General features: G+C 40.3%; 1 protein-coding gene across 2 annotated transcripts in view; it reads right to left on the minus strand.

The window, feature by feature from the left end:
• The window catches only part of DPP6 (dipeptidyl peptidase like 6), a 545,144-nt gene that overhangs the window by 453,309 nt on the left and 71,233 nt on the right, over positions 1-20,602 (minus strand). The gene's annotated exons all lie outside the window — the stretch shown is intronic.

A 20,602-nucleotide genomic window follows, 5' to 3' on the forward strand; every position in this document is an offset into this window, starting at 1 on the left:
ATACATAAATGGAGAAAGCAGGACCTATTTCACAGAGGATGGAAGCCAGTGGTAGGTTTCTACCAGTTTGCCCCAGTTCGGGCGAACTGGTAGTGGCAGCAGTGGGAGGCTCCGCCCACTTGCCCGGATGTCATCATGGATGCTCTGTGCATGCGCAGAAGGGCCCTGCACGCATTCCTGGTTCCAAACCAGTAGCGAAGGTAAGAGGAACCCACTATTGATGGAAACTACATGTTTTAAAAACCTGTTTTTAAATGTCTATTATTTTCTGCTTTGAGACAAAATAAGTTGTTCCTCAGAGGTTAATCTTTCTTAAAAGACATTTGTGGATTTTTAAATTTGCTCTTCTTGATAACTGGCACCCAAATTTTAGTTTTATACTCTTCATTCTAAATGCCAGAACTCTTGGTGACCTGTTCTGTAAATCATACTGATATTTCTGTGAACCTCTTTTGATTTTTGATGCATTTACTTTTTACCTGCCATAAAACACTACGATTTTCAGTTTATGCTTTCCTGTTAATCAAACAAAGGGCATAAAAATATCCCATTTTAGACTGGTTTCTCTACTTCATTTGATGGTTATATGAAGCCACTCATTACAACCATTAAAGCCTTTTTTATTTTTATTTTATTATTATGTTTATTTATAATAAGTAATTTTTATTACCATTGCAGATCAGCATCACAAAAAAGCACTAAAAAAAGAAACAGAAAAGATAATACAGGTAGTCCTCCACTTACGACAGTTCATTTAGTGACTGTTCAAAGTTACAATGGCACTGAAAAAAGTTACCTATGACCATTTTCACACTTCTTATCGATGCAGCATCCTCATGGTCACATGATTTACACTTGGATGCTTGACAACTGACTCACATTTATGACGGTTGCAGTGTCCTGAGGTCATGCAATCCCCTTTTGCAACCACCTGACAAGCAAAATCAATGGGGAAGCCAGATTCATTTATCAACCAGGTTACTAATTTAACAACTGTGATGATTCACTTAATAAATGTGGCAAGGAAAGTGGTAAAATGGGGTAAAACTCACTTAACAAATTTCTCACTTAGCGACATAAATATTGGGCTCCATTGTGGTCGTAAGTTGAGGACTACCTGTGTGTGGATTGTCACTGGGCAGTCAAAGCCTGCCTAATTTTGCAGACAATATCACAAAATGTAGCTACATTCAAAGAGACTACAGCGTACTGATCTGATAGCAGCAATTGTATGTTTAAAAGATATGTGTTTCCCAGGTATTTTACCAGGTGAGGTGTTACAAAGTGGATTTATGAGTCTATTTTTATTTATTTATTTATAATAAATATTTTTTATTTATATATTAATTTTATATAATATAAATTCATATATTAAATTTATCTCACAATAAGTGACTCTGGATCAGTAGTGAAATGTAAAATTTGTTACTACCGGTTCTGTGGGTGTGGCTTGGTGGTGGTGGGGGTAATATGACTGAGTGGGCGTGGCCAACTTTTTTTTTTTTTGTTACTTTTAAAAGCATTTTTTCTACAACCTCTTCGGCTGAAGAGGTTGTAAAAAAAATGCTTTTAAAGCCTCTGACGATCCCAGCTGACTTGCCTGATCGGCAGAGGCTTTCTTTTTTTTTTAAAAGCCTCTGATGATCCCAGCTGAGCTGCACGATCATCAGAGCCTTTTTTTTTTTTTACTTTAAAAACTTTTTTTTCGGCCAAAGAGGTTGTAGAAAAAATGCTTTTAAAAATTAAAAAAAAAAGCCTCTGATGATTGCGCGGCTCAGCTGGGCAATGGGTGTGGGGGGGGAACAGGGATTTTTGCTACCGGTTCTCCAAACCACCCGTCTCCATCGCTACCGGATCGGGTGATCCGGTCCGAACCGGGAGCATTTCACCCCTGCTCTGGATGGCATACCATGAAGTGATAAAACAATAAACATGTCACAAGACAGTCATTCTTCAAATGTTATAATGCACACAAGACATTAGATTGGCAAGGGGACCCGTCTCAAGATCCTACTGGTTCCCTGTCTGTTCTTTCCAGAATACAAATCAATCTTGTTAGCCAATCTTTTCAGAAAACAAATCAAGATGGAGATGGCCTCCCTTCAGAGGGGTGGCAGAATGTTCCATAAAGTGGTTGCCATGGCAAAGAAGGACCATTTGTTTGGGCCCACCAAGTACAATTCCCTTACCCGGGGCATGCCAGCAGATCTGATGGGATAAGCAGATGTAATTGTGGAGAAGTGCTCCTTCAAATAACCAAGCCCCATGCTATGATGGGACTAATGTACAAAACTAATGCACAATTATATATAATAATACACCTGAGAAAAAGCAAAGAGGGAAATGAACATTACTGAACATTACTGGTTGGTAAAAAGGTTATGAACAGACCTCAAAACATCACCTGATTAGGGTTGAGGAACTGAGTTGTGTGTCCATTAATTCAATTCAGATTTCATCTTCCCAAAACTTATATAATTACACCTGAACTTTGAAGCCAAAGGAATAAAATGATTTTTTAAACCATTTATATGAAGTATGTGTAGGTGTTCAAAACGGTAATATTCTAAGATAGGTAACATATGTGATTAAGACTATTCCTTCAGACTTCTTCTGATAAAACAATAATGTCCAGGAACAATCCATAAATGCTTGTGTTATAAAGAAAAAAAATTATGCTTTTTAGGAATTGTGATTCTTTTACGTCTCAAAGATTTTATAGAGCCTTTCATCTAAAATAAGGTGAAAGATTAACAACTTTCTGAGTCCAGCTTCACTCCTGAAGAGCAACTATTTTTTCTTGCACTTCTGTGGATATAAAGCTCACTTTCTACAGTTCTTGCCTTTCGTTGTTCTGCAAAATAATTGGAATGATTAATGCTTTTAACTTAGCATGTTGGTTGGTAGCAATACTACTTTTCCCCCAGTTATTGTTTGTAGATGACATGATTATAAATGAGAGGACAGCAGTCTCTAACGCACGTGTATACATTATGTTTTCGTATTGAAAGGATTAGAGCATACAGAGTGTATCTAACTCAACTTTTGATTCCCTGCTGAGCTAAGCTCCATTGTAACCTAATGTGCCAACTGCAAAGATAAAGCCTCTAGGCCCATGATGGCAAACCTATGGCACGCACGCCACAGGTGGCATGTGTAGCCATATCAGTGGGCACGCGAACTCAGCTGATTTTCAGGTCTTCTGGGCCCACCAGAAGTAGGGAAACAGGCTGTTTCCTGCCTCCAGAGTCCCACCGGTCCCACCGGAAGTTGTTAAACAGGCCATTTTTGGCCTCCGGAGGACCTCGAGGGGGGAAGCCCATTTTCGCCCTCCCCAAACTCCTAGAGAGGCCCTAGAGCCAGGTGAGAAAGAAAAACGGGTCTACCGGGCCATCACGTGTCAGGAAAGGGAGGAGGGGGGTCACTTGCGGGGGCGGAGCACATAGAATTATGGATGTGGGCACATGCGCGTGCGACCCCCCCCCTCCTGGCACACGATGACAAAAAGGTTAGCCATCACTGCTCTAGGCAAATTGCCAAGCTTAGTCTAGCTAAAATAACTTGTTGTGAAATGCAAAATGTGAATTCTGCCTGTTTGCTGTAACTTAAAATGTGTGTTCTCAGCAACTTAATGCGAGATACATGTATTCCTTTCCCAAGTAAGGTCCTTTTGATTGCAGAAGCGCTGAGAGAAATAATGAGGTTTGCATGATATGAAATTATGCTTCTAACACTATGACGATCTATGCAAGCAATATGTGTAAACTATAAGAAGAAGAAAAAAGGGGTGTTTTTTTTTGTGCGCACCTGCTTTTCTCTCTGCCTGCTCTGTTTAAGGTGGGAGACAAAAAGGTCTCCCAGTTTTACTTTCTGGCCAGAAATAAAAGCTGATTATCAGTTGCCTCGTGATCAGAGTTTCATTGGATTTACCAGATTCTGAGCTGCATTCAAAAACCTTACAGTATCATTTTGACTGACTGACTAAATACTACTATACAGCTTCTGTTTTCCCAGTGTACTGAGTCCTTTGCTTTATTATGCACAGCACAGCAGAAACATGGAAGAGAAATCCCATAATCAGAAGCCGTTTTACAGTTAAAAAATGCTGACTTCTGGGATTTTGTTCCAATTTCCTTTGCAAAAACACCACATTAAGGATTCCTTGGGAAATCAGGTGGTGGTAAAAGACTTTGAAACCTTGCCTAAATACATACAGACAGAAAGAGACTTTGGGAGCAAGTAGATAAAATAAGATTATCATTGATTCTCTCACCACCGTGTTCAACCTCCCAAGCCGTTTCTGAGTACAGAAAAGATTTTTCAAAAAGTAGGACATTGTTTACTTGAAGAAATAACAAGAAAAAAGGATCCATGAAAAAAAAAAATTTTTTTTCCACTGAATTTGCTAAGCCACTATCATTCCAAATTGAAATATTATTATTATTATTATTATTATTATTATTATTATTATTATTATTATTATTATTATTATTATTATTATTAATAATAATAATAATAATAATAATAATAATAATAATAATAATAAACCATATTATGGAAAAGTGTCTGCCTATTAAAGATTACTGAGTAGATGAATCATTTTGAACATTTATACACACTTGTATAAATGGTTAAAAAATCATTTTGGCTTTAAGATTCAATTGTAATTATTCAGGCTTTGTGAAGACGAAGTCTGAGATAAATTGAAACTAGATAATGGACATAATTTAAGGACATAATTTATTGAACATTGTGGGCTCTACGCACACCTCACTCACAAATGATAATGGGATAAATTAATGCCTTTGTAACATGTATGTTTGATGGCTTCCAAGAGAGATGTAATAATAGGGACCAGTGTCAGTTCAGTAAAAATGGTTCGGATTCAAGGAAATATTGAAAATGTTGTAATTAATATATTCACTGGAAATGTATTACTAATTAACTCACAATTGCTTCCAGTGGTAAGTTGTCTAGCAGGATCCATATATTATACTCTTTTGCTTACTATGGTGACTGCTGGAAAACAGAAATGAAATCACTGCAGTCAAATTTATTCCTTAATTCATACCTTGAGATTCAGTCTAAGTCAGGGGTGTCAAACTCAAGGCCTGAGGGCTGAATCCGGCCCACGGGGTACTTAGATCTGGCCCATGGGACCACCCTGGAAACAGCGAAGGCCTGGCCCACAGTGCTTCTGCCAGTGAAAACGGGCTCCCGACCTCCGTTTTCGGCTGCAATGGCCTCCTGCAACGGAGCTCAGGAGCCTGTTTTCACTGGGAGAGCACTCCGGCCACCACAGGCGCCCCCAACATGAGTGACATCGAGCTGGCCATGACCACCCTGGCAACGCCCACTCCGGCTCCCTGAGGTCAAACAACAACCCTGATACAGCCCCCAATGAAATCGAGTTTGACACCCCTAGTGTAAATGAATAGGGCAAAACTGAGAATTGAATTGAAACTGAACACTCAATTATTCACACAAGGAAGCTTCAGAATTAAAAAGGAAGCACTGTAAGAATTGACTTCAGAGAAACAGAATTGTTAAGAATAAGGTGGGAAGTGAGACAAAGATGTATATATTTTTTTGTTATTGAACTTAAAAAATTAGTAGGACTGAACAGGAATATTAGTAGAACAAAAGAGAAGACCAAAATACTAATACTAGTCATGGTTTTGTTTTCTCGAGTTCATAAATAGATTAAGAGGAAAAGAATGTTGATCTGAGATTTAACACTTAGTGATTAGATTCAACAAGTGATTGAATGCCTATATAATCTTATACAGATTATAAATATTAAGAACAGTGGACAGCACACTGTGAATTATAAAATGAAACTGTAAACTACCATAAATTCCATCTAGGCTACTAGAACTATAAAACTGAGATATGAAAAGTTAACATAAAAGAAACCCAAATTTATTAAAATATTTAATATTTAATTTAATATTTATTAAATATATTTAATAAATATTAAACAAATATATTGCCCCATATATTACATGTAATGTAAAAATGCCTTCCAATTAAATTAAATTATGTCAGGTTTATTTTTAAGATACAAAGTTACTCTAGACATCAAAACACTCCCCCAAATTGTGAGTCATTCTCTTATGAGGGGATCAAACATTCTTCATCATCATCATCATCATCATCATCCTAGCCATTGTCTATCCATTGCAGGGTGAAGGCCTCTTCCACATGTTTCCAACCAATACGGTCTTGAGCTTTCCTTTGCCAGTTGGGCCACCAATACTTACCATTTCCCCCCGAAAATAAGACCCTGTCTTATATTTTTTTTTGAAGGATGAAATAAGCGCTTGGCCTTACTGCCATGCACTCAAAAACCCGACTGGGCTTATTATCAGGCGATGTCTTATTTTGGGGGAAGGGTAATGTCTGATGTCGTCATTCCATCTTGTTTTAGGCCTCTTTCGTTGATGCTTTTTATCAACTGGGAGTCATTCTATGACTTCTTTGGTCCACCTGCCATCAGTTCTTCTTGCTATGTGACCAGCCCATTTCCATTTCAATTCTTTTATTCTTTTGATGATGTTGTATACTTTTGTTTGTTCTCTAATCCATGTGAAGGTCTTTCTATCTTGTCTTGTGATGCTGAGCATGTATCTTTCCATGGCCCTTTGTGCCACTCGTAGCTTTTGTATCAATTGTGAGGTTAGTGTCATGTTTCACTGGCGTATGTTAGAACAGGTAACACACAATGATCGAAAACTTTTCTCTTCAGGCATAGGGGAAGGTTTTTCTTGATAATTACGTTTAGCTTACCAAATGCCTGCCAACCACATTTAACATGCTGTTCAGTTTCCTTTATTGTATCACCTTGTATCATCTTCCATTGAGATCTGTTGGCCAAGGTATATGTAGTGGTCTACTACATTAGTTCTTCTCCAGATATTTTTTTTCTTTCTTTGGTGAATTTATTAAATATAACCAAGGTATTGCCCAAGATATATGTAGTGGTCTACTACATCTAGTTCTTCTCCAGATATAAATGTTTTTCTTTCTTTGGTGAATTTATTAAACATAACTTGGCTCTTAATAACTCTATTTTACTGTGACGACTCGGGGGGTTAGGGGTGGGGGGCACTGTTCTACAGTGGTTCTCCTCCTACCTCTCGGGCCGTATGCAGTTTGTCTGGGTGTGGGGTCAGAGATCCTTCCCGAGGCCCCTCACTTTTGGGGTGCCGCAGGAGTCGGTTCTCTCCCCCTGCTCTTTAACATCTACATGAAGCCGGTGCGTGAGATCATTCGTAGTTTCGGGGTGAGGTATCATCAGTATGCTGATGATACCCAACTTTACATTTCCACCCTGGATCAACCCAGGGATGCCCTTTCCGTGATGTCTAAGTGCCTAGAGGCGGTGCGGGTCTGGATGGGAAGGAACAGGCTCAGGCTCAGCCCCTCCAAGACAGAGTGGCTGTGGATCCTCCGTAACTCTGGGGGGGAGCTCGTTCCAGATGGCAGGTGCTCCCACAGAGAAGGCTCTTCCCCTGGGGGCTGCCAGTCGACACTGTTTGGCCGACGGCACCCTAAGAAGCCCCTCTCTGTGGGAGCGTACTGGTTGGTGAGAGGCTACTGGTGGCAGAAGGCAGTCTCGTACATACCCCGATCCTAGGCCATGGAGCGCTCTAAAGGTGGTAACCAAAACCTTGAAGCGCACCCGGAAGACCACCGGGAGCCAGTGCAGCTCGCGCAGGAGGGGGGTCACATGGGAGCGCCCCCTCGCTCCCATAACCACCCGCGCGGCCGGATTCTGGACCAGCTGGAGCCTCCGGGTGCTCCTCAAGGGGAGCCCCATGTAGAGAGCATTGCAGTAGTCCAGGCGGGAAGTGACGAGGGCATGAGTGACCATATTTAACGAATCCCGATCCAGAAAGGGACGCAACTGGCGAATCAGGCGAACTTGATAAAATGCCCTCCTGGCCACAGCCGTCAGATGCCCTTCTAAAGACAGCTGTGAGTGTAAGTTGAGGACTACCTATACATAATAAATAATAATAGCTAACATGACCCCAGCTTTTTCTTCAAATACAAGAAATTTAAGGTTTGGTTAACAAAAGTTAACCAAGTTAACAAAACATTATTGTTCCATGTTTTGGCATGTATTTTATTTGCAATAGGATGTGAAATGGAAAATCTAAAAGAAGAATGACATGGCCATACATTTTGAGAATTGATTCCTGAAAAATTGGTTGAAGTACATCACACATGACAGATTTCTACACTGTGGGAATTATATAAGACAAAGCTAAATCATCTTTCACCAGTTTCAGCAGGAACAAAATATGCTTGTTCCTTCGGATTGGTTCATTACTCATTGCGTATCTGGCAAGCCTGGATTTCGAGAATAAAAATAATTGGCCAAATATTTCTTCCACAACAAAATGGTGTGATTCACAAATATGGACTTCACTGATGCACAGAAAGCAGTAACGCCCAGAATCTGCAGGTGTCTTGTTGGAAAGCAAATAGAAAATTGTTCACAACTTGGAAAGATGCAGTATGTGGAAGAAATGAAGAATGCATTACACAGGTGTTTGTAGAGGAGAACCTAAGTAGTCATCTAATAGTTATTAGATTAATTTCTTAATTAAACAAGATAAAATAAATATGCATGTGCAATCTCCATGAGAGATGTAGGCTCATTATAACTGCAATGAAATTGTAAAGCAGGGCAAAACAGATTCTGTTTAAAAATCAGCCTAATTAGCAATTTGCTAGAGCCAGAAATGCCTGGACAATAATGCCAAATCTGTACAGATAGTGCTCAATTTAAAACCATTCATTTAGCAACTGTTCAAAGTTACAATGGCACTGAAAAAAGTATTTTACATTGTCCTTGCATTTATGGCTGTTATAACATTCCCACAACCATGTCATCAAAACTTGGGACACTTGGTAACCAGCATGTATTTATGACACTTGGGAGTGTCCACATGATCTCTATTTGTGACCTTGTGACAAACCAAGCCAATGGGAGAAACCAAATATGGATGCTCCCAATTGTGGTTGTAAGTTGAGAGCCATCTATGTTTGATGGCAGCAAGATTATGCACAAAAATGGAACTTTGATTCCCATAATGGACGAATGGCTGCAAAAGTTGATGGAAATAGCAGAGATGGCTAAACTAACTGCTTTGATTGAAGAAAAAAAACACATTTGCTTTTGTTTCTATTTGGAAACCGTTTCTGGACTTTGTGCTTGAGGAGGAAAAAAAATGAAACTTTGATTTTGGATTTTGCTGATTAGATAAATTTGTTATTATAGAAATGGCTAATGTACTGTATACTATTATGTAAAAGAAAAAAATTGAGGTTTGATGTTACTATCTACTGCACCAAAAGGTGTTGAAAATCAATGCTTTTCTTTTTCCTCTCAACCCTACACTTTTATCTCTTCCCCCTTTCCTCCCTTATTTTCCCAAAATATTTTTCCCATGTACTTCTGGGTACTTTTATATTTTGACAAACTAATAAAATAATAAAACACCGCAAATTGAGGACTATCTGAAATGGAATGTATGGATGACCTTGGAGGAGGAGGGGAAGAGATGTTGCCTAGGAAACCAATCTGAGAAGACAGGAGGAACCCTGGTGGCTTAAAAGTCAGAGAAATAAATTTAGGAAGGACCGGGCTTAAAGAATCAGTCAGATAAGTGACAGTGGGAAATTTGTACTTTCAGACTTATAAGACAGATGTCAGCCCTTCCCGGTGAATCAGCAAACATGACAAGATGAACTAATTCTACTCTATTGTAAGACTACATTACTGAATCTTGCAGGAATAGGTCATGCAACATTTTTTAGTTGATTTCACAAGTTATTTTGGAACATGTAGATACGCATACATACACATTTGGAATATTGCATTCAGTTTTGGTTGCCACGATGTAAAAAAGATGTTGAGACTCTAGAAAGAGTGCAGAGAAGAGCAACAAAGATGATGAGGGGACTGGAGGCTAAAACATACGAAGAACGGTTGCAGGAACTGGATATGTCTAGTTTAATGAAGAGAAGGACTAGGGGAGACATGATAGCAGTGTTCCAATATCTCAGGGGTTGCCACAAAGAAGAGGGAGTCAAACTATTCTCCAAAGCACCTGAGGGTAGAACAAGAAGCAACAGGTGGAAACTAATCAAGGAGAGAAGCAACTTAGAACTAAGGAGAAATTTCCTGACAGTTAGAACAATTAATAAGTGGAACAACTTGCCTGCAGAAGTTGTGAATGCCCCAACACTGGAAATTTTTAAGAAGATGTTTGATAACCATTTATCTGAAGTGGTGTAGGGTTTCCTGCCTGGGCAGGGGGTTGGACTGGAAGACCTCCAAGGTCCCTTCCAACTCTGTTATTCTGTTCTGTTCTGTTCTGTTTGGTTCGGTTCTGTTCTGTTCTGTTCTATTCTATTCTATTCTATTCTGTTCTATACTTGTCTCTAAATATTTAAAGTAACTGTCTTTTTTTTTTTTTTTTTTAGTTATGTGGGTTACCTCCATAATTGTCACACAAGTTTTGGAAAAGATGTCCCTGCTTTAAAAGAGCTGCAGATAGATGCTATCTTTGCACTCTGAAGCACTTCTTAGGAACTTAATACCCAACCCTATAGAGCAGGGGTGTCAAACTTGATTTCATTGAAGGCCGTATCAGGGTTGTGTTTGACCTCAGGCTGGGCATGGTCAGGGTGAATGTGGCCAGCTTAATGTCACTTATGTCGGGGGTGCCTGTGGCGGCCTGAGCACTCTGCCAGCAAAAACGGGGTCCCAAGCTCCATTTTTGGCTGTGACAGCCTTCTGCAACCCTCTGCCAGTGAAAACGGAGCTCGGGAAGGCTGCGTGGGCCAGTCCACTGCAGCCCCGCAGGCCAGATCTAAGCACCCCATGGGCCGCATCCAGCCCACGGGCTTTGAGTTTGACACCCCTGCTGTAGAGTATTAGTCTAGAATTAAATAAGAACAACAAAGGATAAACAGTCTGGTGTTATATAAATACTTGGTTCAATCCAGTTAAAGGATTCAGCTTCTATTTTTGGGGTTTTTGGAACTATCAGAAACCAGACTATCAAAATACAACTCTTGGCCTTATATGAAGCTCTTCTAATGCTCTTGAACTTTTTTGATCTACTTATATCTTGTCAATCAACCAGTTAATCCGTCTATCTTTTTTTTTAAAAAAAAACAGCATTAAAGACTTGTTCATACTTTTCAGAATATTACATTAAGTTTAGAGATTAGTTCTTTAAAAATTAGTACTATAATGTGAAATAGGATAGGAGGAAATATTAAAAAGAATGTATGGATATTTCAGTGCGTATGTACTAAACAATAAGGTCACTTCTATTTTCTATATAAAGCTGTAATTTAGAATGTTATGATTTAGAAAAAAAATTATGGTCATTATTTTATGGTAAATAACTTTTGTAATGATTTAATTTTTTTTAAAGCCAGCTTTCTAACTTGAGTTCTTGGTAAATTGATCATCCCAACTATTTGAATTTTTCTTCAAAGCACTCTAGTGGGATAAACTCATTTTCTAGAAGACCTTGTCTGATACCTCTACACCTTACACAAATCTTTTTCCTAAATCAATACTATCATCATTTTCTCTTCCGGTCCAGCAAGGTGCTATACTTTATCTAACAGTACAATTTGCTCTTGGGATACCTTTTTCTTAAAAAATTTATAAGGAATGGAAACTGTGTTGTTTTCAACTGTAAGCAAGAGACTCATAACCAATTCTCAACATCCAATAAATGTCATTATTTTGCGACCAAACCTTACATTAGTTGAAAAAAAATCAGATCCTAAAATCTCCACCTTTAGAAGTGTATGCCTATATCTTTGAAAACTGGAAAAAAAGTGGGATAGGTGTTTAACAGAATCTCAGAAGTAATGAATACAAGTGAAGGATTATTTGCATTCAAAGTTACCTCGAACCATCAGCTGGGCAGCATATAAATTTAATAAATAATAATATTTCTTCACCAAGCTTTTTCATCAAGCAAATCTATATAATTTCCTTGTCATAACACCTAACTCGTTTTAGATCCATTCTACATAGTTGACCACACTAGATAAGAAAACTAAATAAATAATCATTATCTTCTGAGATCAATAAATATATTATGCTACACAAAATCTCTCAACAGTGTAGGAAGCAAGAATGTTTATAGACTGTCTATAATTTATTATCTGAAAAAAGTTTAAATAATTGCATACTCCATCATGTACCTGATCTAATATCATAAAACACTGTAATCTCATAAAAATAATGGTTTAAAATCCTATTTAGTACCACATATTTTCTATTTAGTGCTACCAATTACTAATTAGACGTATCTACTGTTCCTCATTACTAGGTAATAGCAATAAGGAGGAGATAAGGGGTAGGGATCCCATCATCTCAGAATTAATTAGATCTGTTATCAAATTATATTAAAGTATCCCTACTCATTAACTTTAGTGAAAAGCAATACTGCCAACTGAAATTTTGCAAAGATATACAAGATACATATAGGTAGTCATTGACTTACAACCATTCATCCACCCATCCATCCATCACCTATCTATCTATCTATCTATCTATCTATCTATCTATCTATCTATCTATCTATCTATCTATCTATCTATCTATCTATCATCCATCATCCATCATCCATCATCCATCTATCTATCTATCTATCTATCTATCTATCTATCTATCTATCATCCATCATCCATCCATTATTCATCATCCATCATCCATCATCCATCCATCCATCCATCCATCCACCCATCTATCTATCTATCTATCTATCTGTCTATCATCCATCTATCATCTGTCTGTCTATCATCCATCCATCCATCTATTTTTCATAGTTCTTAGCTGTCCATCTCCCTCCCCACATGAAAAGGAAAATAAGATGAAGAGTGGTTAGAAGTCCACTGATTTTCTTGTTGCTTTCCAGAGGGGAGTTTTATATTGTTACTGTTTGGGCAAAACTGCTAAGAAGAAGGAAAAGTTGTTTTTCTAGTTTCTAGCCTAACCAGTTCCAGGAATTCTCCTACTGACTGTTAAGTGAACTTTCCTTTCAGAGTCCTTAAATAATTCAACTTGCACCCAGAGTTTAGAAGTAGGTGACTTTAAAGCCCTATAGATTTCTGCTGGTGTCATTTTCTCCAGATATCTCTTCAATTTCTCCTGAACTTGTAATAAAGGAGACCGTTACCTTCCTGAGAAGGCATATAAAAAATGAAGTTTGAACTTTCTGAAGCTGAAATGGAAATGTGATCTTTAAAATTTTTGGACTCCACACCTATCAAACTAGCCAGCATGGCTAATGAAACTAAAAAATACTTCTAAACCAGTGTGTTTCAACCTTAGCAATTCTAGATAGCAATGGCACGGCCTTATATATCACTTCACAGTGCCTTACAGCCCCCTCTAAGCAGTTTACAGAGTCAGCATATGGCCCCCAACAATCCTCATTTTACTGACTTCGGAAGGATGGAAGGCTGAGTCAACCTTGCATGGGCTTCCAACTCTCAGAAGTTCCAATGAATTCTTGAAGTTGAAGTCCCCACATCTTAGAGTCACTAAGGTTTAGAAACACTGCTTTAAACAATTATGCCCTGATGTTTTATGGTTTATCTTATCTTTTTACACCTATTTAGAAGAGGGATGGTACGCTGATTAACAACTCATTACAAGCTGAGTTTTGAAAGTATTACCTAGGTTTGGGATTAAGGTTGCTTGGCCTGGAGGACTCATATTTCAATTATTCTCAGCTACATTGGGGGATCACAAATCGTTATAAGTCAGTATGGTCTAGTGCCGTGATGGCAAACCTATGGCACACATGCCGACAGGTGGCACGTGTAGCCATATTGGTGGGCACACGAGCTCAGCTCCAGTGCACATGCGCATGCCGGCCAGCTGATTTTCGGGCCTTCTGGGCCCACTGGAAGTAGGGAAACAGGCTGTTTCCTGCCTCCAGAGGGCCTCTGGGGGGGAGGGGAGGCCGTTTTTGCCCACCCCATGCTCCTAGAAAGGCTCTGGAGGCTGGGGAAAGCAAAAAAACGGGCCTTCCAGTCCCACTGGAAGTTGGCAAACGGGCCATTTCCAGCCTCTGGAGGGCCTACGGGGGGTGGGGAAGGCCATTTTCACTCTCCCCAAGCTCCTAGAAAGGCTCTGGAGCCTGGGGAGAGAGAGAAACGTGCCCTCGCGTGCCAGGAGCAGGGGGAAGGGAGGTCGCGCACATATGCACAGGGGCAGGGCACATAGAATTATGGATGTGGGCACGCATGCACGTGACACCCCCTCTCCCCCCCGCTTATGGCACACGATGGCAAAAAAGTTAGCCATCACTGGTCTAGTGCTTAAGACACCAGACTAGAAATCAGGAGACTGAATTCTAGTTCCGCATTAGGCTGGATGACTTTTGGCCAGTCTCTTTCCCTCAATCCAACCTATCTCTACAGGGTTGTTGTTGTTGTGGGCAAAATAGAAGGAGGAAGGACTATTAGGTATTTTATACTATAAATAATACCATGAGTTATTTATAAAAATATTAAAGGCAAAATATAAATAAATAAATCACCATCATCCTATCCTCTCAATTTGACTTATGTTCTGGAGGTTCTGATGATGAGCACCAGTATGTCAATATTAGCTCCTTGGAGGAAGCATAAATGTAATAAATAAAATGATAATGAATAATTAAAATGAATAGAATAAGGCCATGGGGAGGAAAACTCACTCCTTTCTAGAACTGATGTTATTACCTAGTTGGGTAATAAATGTCTGCAAACAACCAAGTTTAGGCAGCACCAAGAACTCCACTAATAACTGCATATAGAATAGCTAAAGAAAAGAAAAAACACTAGTAGTACACATAAACAAATATTTGCCATGATATATATATTCATAAATAAACAAACACTGTTACTTTTTACCTTCAGAACTGATGACTTCATGCATATCTGGAATTCTGTTCTCTTTCCATCTGTGCACCTAATTTATTTTCTTTTAGCTTTCCATCAATTTCTCTGACAGGCACAATCTGTTACAATGAACTTGCTCCATGAATTGAGACTATTATTTTAGAATTTTCTCCGGTGTCTCTCACTTTCCAAGGTTTAGAAGCTGAATTCCAGCAAAAGCGCCTTTTCTGCATTGGCACCCACCCTAACACATATTAGTTGGTGGTTTATTATTATTATTATTATTATTTTGCCTAGCAGTCACGCAAAATCCGTGCTTTCTCTCAAATTATCAGTCATCTTAATATTTGACCATTTTTCAAGCTATTTCTCTATGCAAAACTCTTACTTTCCTCCCAAGGGTTTTTTAATTTTCAAAGCTAAAGTTTAGCTTTGAAAAAGTACTTTTTAAAAAAACGATGGGACAACTGTAAGTTAACTTGAGGGCATTTCCACTGAATGACAGAACACAAAAATTATTGATGATTATTGAAAGCACCATTATAATCTAAGATGAATTTGGTGGGGGGATATTGATGTTGGTTCCTGCTCATTCCACCAGATCTGGGAAGGTGGACATGTTCTGGGGCATCTCTATTAGAATAATAGCATTCTAGGGTTGAAGAGACCATGGAGAACTTCTAATCCAACCCTCTACCCAAGACAGATCTTATTCCATCCTGGACAAATGGTTGTCCAAGAACTCCGAGTGGAATTGCAATATGCATGTGGGGCTTTGCAGTAAAGATCTCAGATTGGGCCTCTGGTCTATACGTTTCCTGACTGAGGGAAAGCTCAGAGATGTGTCTTCCCAAGCATAACTGAAAGGATGTCCTCCCCCTGTGTTCCCCCAGAAGAATAATGACCATTGCCAGATCCTCAGAATAAGTGCTAGGAGAGACCGGTGGTGCCACAGCTTGGAAAGTGGGGGGATAAATGGGACAGGTTTGGCATTTCTCACAATCTGCTGGGATGGTCATATGCAGGGGTGGTATTCACTTACCACTAGTTACCAGTTACCTACCAGTTTGCAAATGTGAGCATGCGCATGTGCAGAATGTCAAAAATGGGACATGATGACATCCGGGTGGGTGGGTGGAGCCTCCCACAGCCGCTGCTACTGATTCGCTCGAACCAGATAAAACCAGCTGAATACCACCAGGTAAGTCATGTGGTCTAGCAAGGCACTGGGTTTACTAGGATGGTGCTGAGGTAGGGAGCAAGAGAAGTGAGTGACAGATCTGAAGAGTGGTCTTTGATTACATGGAGAGTTGAGGAAGAGCGGAGGAAGAGGAGGAAGAGAAGGTGCAGGGGGGAACTCTACGGCTGCATTTCTGCATGCAGCATCCACGGGAACCAGCAACCGAAGAAGATCCTAGCAATCCCATCTTACCGATCCCAGGAATCATGCCTATTCAGCACCTGTTGAATGGCAGCTTCCAAGGTTGGCTCCTTCTTAAGCTGATAGGCATTTACAATATGGCTGTTCTCCCAGGCATTCGGGCCAGGACATCAGCAAGCTCCATCGATTGGTTGGCTGATGTATTGTTGCTTTGGCAAACGATAAATTGTAGTTGGCATTTTACACTGAACACTGCTGAGCTCGGCAGACTTATAAATTGTTTAAATAAATAAAATAATAAATAATTGGAACATAATACTGAAGTTCTATAGCTTATAAAAAAAATAGACCCAGGAGAAAGGGCATGTTGTTGCAGTGTTTGTAAAAAAAATAATGTATTTGCTCACCAAAATTCTGGCATCAAGGCACTAACATCCTGGACAAGTGTTTGGAGTCCTTGACTTGTGGCCATTCATTTAACAACCATTCAGAATTACAAAGATGCTGAAAAAAAATGATTTATGACTGATTCCCACACTTATGATTGTTTCAGGGTCTCTGCAGTCATATGATCAAAATCTGTGTAGTTGGCAACAAACATGGACTTAACGATGATTGCAGCATCCCATTGCTGCAACCTTCCGAGAAGGCAACCATCAAGTAAAGTCAAAAGAAGTAGCTGGATTCACTTAATGACGATGTGATTTGGTTAATGACCATGATGATTTAATTAACAAGCACGGCAATGAGGTTATAAAATCAAATCAGAGCCTTGGTAGTACAGTGGTGTAAAGCACCCTGTTATTAACACCAGCTGTCTGCAATTAAAGTAAGTTCGAATCTTGCCAGGCTCAAGGTTGACTCAGCCTTCCATCCTTTCTAAGGTAGGTAAATTGAGGACCCAGTTGTGGGGGCAATAAGATGACTTTATATAAATATACAAAAAGAATGAAGGCTATTGCTTAGCGCATTGTAAGCTGCCCTGAGTCTCCGGAGAAGGGCGGCATATAAATCAAATTAGGAAAAAAAAAAAATCTGCATTAGAGAAAGAGGTGAAGATAACCCGAATAGTCGCAAATGTACAGTCTTCAGTCTGGCAAGATTTTGTCTACAGGCGTGAAACGATAGAGAATTCAGCTTGGTAGAATTATGTTATTCTTAGTTTTGGGCCTGACGGCAACCATATAATGCAGCTGCTAAAAAGACATTAAAGGATCAGAGTCCTGCTGATGGAACATCATTGCTCCATACAATTCTTATCATACCCCACTTTGGAGTGTGGGGTTCAGATTGGGGCATGACAGTTCAAAAAGCGGACTAATAAATTGAGACAAGCTTCAAAAAGGGCTAAATACAAGGACAAAAAAAAACCTATGAGGAATTGTTAAAGAATTTGAGAAAGAGATGACTGAAGACAGATAATAATGTGGGATCCCTGGTGGTCTCCGAGCTTGGTTGTTTTCTTGCAGATGTTTCATTAATCCAAACTAGGCAACATCGTCAGTGGTAGTACAAGCATCACATCAGTGCTACAGTAGTACTAGGAATAGCATTGATACTATTACCTAGTTTGGGTAATGAAACCTCAGTAAGAAGGTTTCAACCAAGCTCAGAGAGCACTAAGGACTCCTCATTTCAACCCTGAGCTACAAAAATATTCTCCTTTATTGAGGCAGATAACAGATCCAAAGAGTTGTCCCAGAACTGGACAGATGGGCTTCCTGATCCATGCCAACACTATGACCCTATGATTCTATTATCACTCTAGAGGGCAGCATTATAACTGTAATAAAAAACCTATAGACCTGTGATAGCGAACCTGTGGCACGCCTGCCACAGGTGACACGCAGCGCTCTCTGTGGGCACGCGAACCGTTGCCCCAGTTCAACTTCACCGTGCATATGCGCTCGCCTCCCATTGGCCAGCTGATTGGGTCTCTGACTCGTATGCGGGGGGCGCATGCAGAGGACGCGTGTGCATGTGAGGGGCATGTGCGCATGCATAGGAGTGGGGCATGTGTGTGGGCTGCATGCACATGCACGGGGGGGCATGTGCAGGGGCCGCACACGCATTGCAGTTTGGGGATTTACGCGCATGCACGCTTTGGGCACTCAGTCCAGAAAAGGTTCACCATCACGGCTCTAGACTATATGAACTGTTGGTCAGTGGAACATGCCACCACATGAAATGGAGAGTTCTCCCTGGTTGGAAGTCCTTAATCAGAATCTGTAAGATCATCTATCAGAGATCATGTTTCATAGATGCTGCCATTGGTCCTGCACTGTGCAGGGGTTGGACTAAATCGGGGGTCCCCAAGCCCTGGGAGGCAGCCCACTACCAGATCTTGAGCCCTTTATGCAAACGGAGCTGCACACAAGCATGCCCGCTTGGGAAATTCTGATCTAGATGATGTCTAAGGTACATTCCGACTTTGTAATTCTATGTATATAAGCAATCCTTTCCTTACAACCGTTCATTTAACGGTGACTCTAAGTTACAACAGCCTTGGAAAAAGGGACCTGCAACCTGTACTCACATTTATGACTGTTGTACCAGGTCACGTGACTGCAATTTGGGTGCTTGACAGCTGTTTTGCATTTACGACCAACAGCAGGACCATCCTATGGTTATGTGATCGCTATTTGCAACCTTTTTATTGCCGATTTCCAGCAAAAACCCTGTCTTAGGAAGCTGGGTTTACTTAACAACCGCATAATTTGCCTAATGACCACAGTAATCTGCTTAGCAACTATGGTGATTTGCTGAATGACCACAATAACTGTTGTAAAATTGGGTCCAACTTAATTTACGACCTGCTTTGCCTTACAACAGAAATCCCAGTCGTATGTTGAGGACTACCTGAAACAGTTGTAGTTTTAAAGTACTATGCATACAGCACTCTTTGCTGCTTTGGGAGTTCTGTGAATGTTTAGGGCTAAATTAATTTTCTCTGCCTTCAGAGGCTCAGAGGCAGAAAAAAAAACTGCCGAATTTAGAAACTGTCCACAGGCAGTTTCAAACAATAAATTCTTCCCTATGTCTCTCCCCCTGCAAATCCCACACTCCCACCATAAATTCTGAAGCATTTTAGCATATTAAATAGAAATTAATTTGGTGACTGCCCTCTTTGCTATTTGGAATTAAATTCTGCTACAATCCAATGATCATCAGATCTTTAAATCCCATATTTTGGGGTGGGGGAAGTAATTAATCTTGCAGGTAATAAGAAGATTTGGAAATCTTCAGCATTCTACCAGTAGAGTGTTGCGGGAAAGAAATGTGGTGGGAATGGATTAATTCCCCCCCCACACACACTTTCATAAGAAAAAAGAAATACTTGCAAGAATATTAAAAGTATCTGGTGGACAGCGGTGGATTTTATTAAAACACAGAGAGAAATTGAAACGGTTTAAGGCTCTACTGCAATGAAGCAAGCAGGATCCCCCCCCTCCGTCTGTGCCCCCTGCCTCAATTTAATTTCAAATTTAATGGCCGCGAATTACTCTGCCAGCAGAAGTCTTTTGAAAAACTGGCTCCTGAAGGTTCTTGTCCTAGAACCAGCAAGTAAGCAAAAGGAATAAGATCTCCCTGTAGCAGGTGAGAGTATCCTTTGTGCTGAACTCCAGCTCCGAGTGAATTGGGAATCCCATGCTGAAATGGGGAGGAGAAAGAGGAAGGGGGAGGGGGGGATGGCTTTCCACCATAAAGGAGGGGAGGGTATCTTCAACCTGCCTCCAAAGGAGCAATCAATATTAATTAAGTGGATCTGCAATCAATATAGATGCGGTCTCTTGAGGGTTAAGGAGTAGGACTGGGGATGAAACGTGGCCAAAAGGGCAACCCACTGCAGTGGGGGCTGCAATGGAATCCCCACCCCCCTTTCTAGGGACACGATGGTCCTCCTCGACAGCAGCAGGTCTTCCGATCTCTCCCTAACAGCCTTGACGCTTTTCCTTTGGAGACATCGGAGACACCAGGCGGCTATCACCGCTTGGCACAAAAGGGATTGGGGTGTGTGTGATTTATTAGGAAGATGGTAATTCACTTCAGACTCCATCCGCTAAATTGTTGGCGGAGGGGCTTGCAAAGAGCAGAGGCTGCGAAGAGAGCCATCCACACCCCTCCCTGAAACGCTGTGCAAGCAACAAGCAAATTCCACGCCAATTAGCCTCTGGGAATTGGGGTGCACACACACACACACACACACACACACAAGCGTATGTGTCTTTGTGTAAGCGCATGTGTGCACATATGAAATGGCAAGACAAACCTTCGCTCTGC

Source organism: Pantherophis guttatus, chromosome 4 (assembly GCF_059756535.1).
Source record: "Pantherophis guttatus breed Tessera chromosome 4, ASM5975653v1, whole genome shotgun sequence".
In the NCBI taxonomy this organism is placed as follows: Eukaryota; Metazoa; Chordata; class Lepidosauria; order Squamata; family Colubridae; genus Pantherophis; species Pantherophis guttatus.